Source organism: Euprymna scolopes, chromosome 23, assembly GCF_053919585.1.
Source record: "Euprymna scolopes isolate OS-2025 chromosome 23, ASM5391958v1, whole genome shotgun sequence".
Taxonomy (NCBI): domain Eukaryota; kingdom Metazoa; phylum Mollusca; class Cephalopoda; order Sepiida; family Sepiolidae; genus Euprymna; species Euprymna scolopes.
In genome coordinates, this window is record NC_136504.1 from 64917237 (window position 1) to 64922033 (window position 4797).

The 4797-nt window shown below is 32.1% G+C and overlaps 1 pseudogene; it reads left to right on the top strand.

The window, feature by feature from the left end:
• The first annotated feature begins 143 nt into the window (after positions 1-143).
• LOC145246190 (5S ribosomal RNA) lies at positions 144-260 on the top strand (annotated as a pseudogene).
• The last annotated feature ends 4537 nt before the right edge of the window (positions 261-4797 follow it).

Here is a 4797-nt window from a genome sequence, read left to right on the forward strand (position 1 = left end):
TATATATATATATATATATATATATATATATATATATATATATATATATATATATATATATATATATATATATATATATATATATATATATATATATATATATATATATATATATATATATATATATATATATATATATATATATATATTGCATAATCACGTTGACACACCAGTTTTCATCAGATCACCGAAGTTAAGCAACGTTGAGACTGGTTAGTACTAGATGGGTGACCATTTGGGAATTCTGGGTGCTGTATATTCTTTCCGCTTATCCCGGCATTTGTTTCCAGTCATCCTGAACATACACTTCACTTGCCACTGGTATTTAACAATGTAGACCTCAGGAGAGGTGTGGTTGGAGATTGCGCACCTCCTGCCACAAAAATTTCACACACAGGCACCCCTACGGTGGGTATTTATAGTCTGCCAAAGACTGAAGGAGGCTGTTTATATATATATGAGATTTTGCTTACATTTTGCAGATACCAGAGTAGGGGGATTAGAAGCGCCGTCTGTCAACTCGACTTGTTTAGCTGCACTGAAGAGATATGGTACAGCGAAACAGGCTGTCTGCATATATATATATATAGAGACGAATATTGGCTGAAGAGAGTTTGATAAGGATACCTTAAACGGGCCTTATTATCGGGCTTGAAACCGACGGTACCAATGATCTGTCTCAACTAACAACTTTCTGTACACAAAATATAAGTACGCTCTTAAAATTTGGATTTTCCTTTTAATTGAGCACTCTGCTGGAATTCTTTTTCCAAAAAAAAACTAATCATAATTATATATATATATATATATATATATATATATATATATATATATATATATTATTATTATTATTATTATTATTATTATTATTATTATTATTATTATTCCTGTGGTTTCCTAGATATCAATCCGATAAAACTCCGGTGTTTATAAATAGTGCTCATTTACAAATAAAGATGCATTTTCTTTATTTACGTAAAAATTTTTGGCTACATATGTGCGTATATGTTTTAGTTTAATTTTTTTTTTTTTTTTAATCCAATGTTATCTCGTACTATGTTCTCTTACGAAGATTAAAGATATAATGCTATTAAACCTTATGACTCGTATCCTTATTTAAATTTGGATCCAAATTTGTTACATGATTTTGATTTTAAAAAATGACTGAAGTTTAAGGCTTAACATTAAGGTGTCTCATGAATTTAAATCGTTTTTAAATCATTTATTTATCTATTTGTTTATTTATAAAATATATGCCCCTATGGTCAAAATAACTGTCAATGAATGAATATACAGGCTTATTTATATTATGTAAATAAAGGTGCTATACTGGGAGTTATATTTTCCACTCTACCGCGGTGTTTGAAGTAATTACACAAGCAGAGGTTTTCTTATCTATTTATAAACTTAATTTCGATGATTGCCAATCTTTCATTTGGGCTGTTTATCTTTTCCTCAATACTTGGAAATAAATATACAGGGTGTCCCAATAAAATGTATGCACTCTTTAAATTCTCTCAACTTGTTACATGAATACGCTATACTACGTTCCCAAGAGATGTTTAAGAATAAAGAATGGCACTTCCAGCAGGATGGCGGCCCTGTCGGTGGGGCATTAGAATATGCCGACTGCCCCCCCCCCTGCAGAGGGTAAAAGTCCCTCAATGGGGGTCCTGGATATGACCTTAAACTATATCCAGTGGTGAGGCCCCAGCTTGTGGGCTTTGGGGAGTGTGGAGCCACCCTTTAATTACCATTGCTCCCAGGTCCACTCTGACCCGGAGTGGTAGTACCTGTTAGGGTCCCAACTATGGGTTAAATAGAAACTGACGTGAAAACAACAAATATACTCTATTTAAAAAAAAATTTCTTTAAAATCTTTGGATTCGGCATTAAATAACCCGAAAAGGGTTGATATGCCGTAAAACAAAAACAACCAACCAACCAACCAACCAACCAGCAGGATGGAGCACTTTCCCACTATTATCATGACGTAAGAGCATATCTTGATAGTCATCTGCGAAACAGATAGTTAGGATGACTGTCCACGCTCACTGGATTTGACCCCTATGGATTTTTCTCTTTCTTAGGAGTGGGTGGGACATGTTAAAAACAGGGTTCACACCACAAAACGAACTACAATTAATGAGTTGAAAGCAACCATTGAAAGATGTGTCAACATACCAATATAACTGATTAGGAATATTTTCGATTCAATCAGTGAGTGTTGTTAGCTTTTCATGGATCACAATGGTTAATAATTTGAACACTTTCGATAATTAACTGGTTTTTATATTTGTTCACAGTATTTGGTGTATGAAACTTTTCTTTCTTATCATAAATCTTGGTTTTATGGTCATTGGAAGAATGTATACATTTTATTGGGACACTTTCTATTTTCTAAGTTTATATGATTCCTTATAGAGATGGGTTTTCCAAACCATATACATGCAAGCAAGTACATAATAGCAGATATTTGTTTATATTGGTGGAGCATTCTGTTCCCAAAGCCTTCTAGTTAGAATACTTAGTTATCGTTTGGCATCAATTCCATGGTAGATTTCCTTACGTAACGCTGCTTTACAATAATACTTCTCGTAGGTATATATAAAGATTCCAATGACAAGCGTGTTAGACCCATAGATTATTTTAGTTAATCATTTTCGAGTGTTTAATTAGTAAGTATGCAAAGTGCACTCACCTTTATCCAGTTGGTGGCATATTATGCATTCTGTTCGTTTAGTTTAGTATTAAATGGTAGCATTTGAGATGGTGTTGAGGGATAACAAGAGTATCGCTCCTTTCATAATTTAGCTAGGTTATTTATGCTAGCATATTCTTCGATGCTTTTTAGTGAGTATAGTTATTAATTGAAGGTGTGTCGGTTTTTAGTAAGCATAATTATTAATTTGTGGTGTATCAGGACTACTTTGTACCATTTCAACTCTTCCATTCGTTCATTTATTCATTAAGATATTAGGAGTGGGGAGTTATGAATTGTAGTATTACTACTATCAGGGGATAGCTATTCGTTTTTTACATCTTATTTAAAGCATAGCCTCGAAAGTGTTTGCAGTTTATAACCGATTCTACTTTTACATTCAATAATTTTTTCACGGTCCTTAAAGCTAATAATCTCATGTTTTTCTGCTAAACATAAATAACAGGTTGAAGTTAATGAAATACATGTTTTAGCTTTCCTAAGTATTTTCTATTCTACTAAAGGTGTTTTGTTTGCCTCGATTAACTTCCACTAGTGTACCGAAGGTGAGGTGTCCATAGCATATGTTTTATTATTCATTGACAGTGTGTAACCATAGAATCTGTTTTTAAAGGTCATTAAGGTGCTGCCTATGTAAAATTTTTCTATTTCCTGGTTTTCAACAGTGCATATTTTTACCTAGTATTCTGTCGAAGACGTGAGCCAATTATTGCTTAATGGGCATTCGGTTGGTCTTTAGCAATTGCAGGTCTTTCTGTTATCACTATTATTAGTGTCTGTAGTTGGATTATTTCTCCTTAATGTTTTATTATTGTGCTTTTTATGATTATTTCTAGGTTTTTAGTGCAGCTGTAGCCAAGTTTTATGGTGTTTCCGGTAAACATTTTATGTAGTGTACTACCTGATGGGAAATGTTTATTTATAAGATATAAGAACCCATTCACAAGTTTTGTTTATACTATTAGGTTGAAGTGGAGGGTGAACCAGAGTATTTTTCTACCTCGATTATTAGATTTTTTGTCTGATGAAGTGATCTCTTTGAGTTGGGATTCCACTGAAACATTTATGCACATATGTAACCAATCATGTTTCTATAATAAACAGACTATATATCAGCTCTGACATCCATTGAGCACTCTTTAATAATCACGCGGTTTTCAATGAATTTATATTTAGGAAGCAAATCTATACAACCATTATATATATATATATATATATATATATATATATATATATATACTAGCAGAAGAATCGATATAAATATGAATAAGAAGAAAATGACACCATTTTCAAGCAGAACAGCTTAGTTTCAGTTTTACAGTATTGAACGGTGTAGTATTGCGCCATCGGATTCAGGGTTGTACTATTGTAATGTAAAGAATACGTAGAAAGGTTTGTAATCAACTGAATTCCTTCTAGTACACTGACAAAAAAAGCTTAAACATATATATAAATAAAAATAAAAAGGTTATGTAAATGTTTTTAAAAAGACACATAATCACGTGAGCAGAATGTTTTCCTTCTTTTGACATGATAACAATTAACGTTTTTATTTTTTATTATTTATCTATTTATCTATTTTCGAAAGAGTGCCACGTGCAAGTGGAGAAATAAAAAAACAGAGTTATGCAAAATTTGTGTGAGAATTGTCTAAAGTTCCGACTTTGCTTTTTGGCTTTCACTTTAATAAGAACGTGAATTTATGAGGTGAATTTATTCGACACAATATGATTCAACTCAAAAAATAAATAAAAGCTAACGTGAATTAAGATTAAAGTTAAGGTGTTATTGTGGACCTTCACCCCTTTTAAAAAACCTTGTTACACTTTGTGACATATTTACATTCTATGGAGGTCAGGCGCGAACGAATACCCCATAATTTCATTATACAATATTTCTTCAAACTGAAACATAATTATCAAAGTATACTTACGCAAATAGATATGAAAAGTCTTTGTTAAACTTTGTACCATATTTCCATGGAGTACAGGCGCGAACGGAGACCTCACAATTTTATTATACCATCCCTATTAAAGTTGAAACATACTTATCAAAGTATTCTTATGTACATCTAT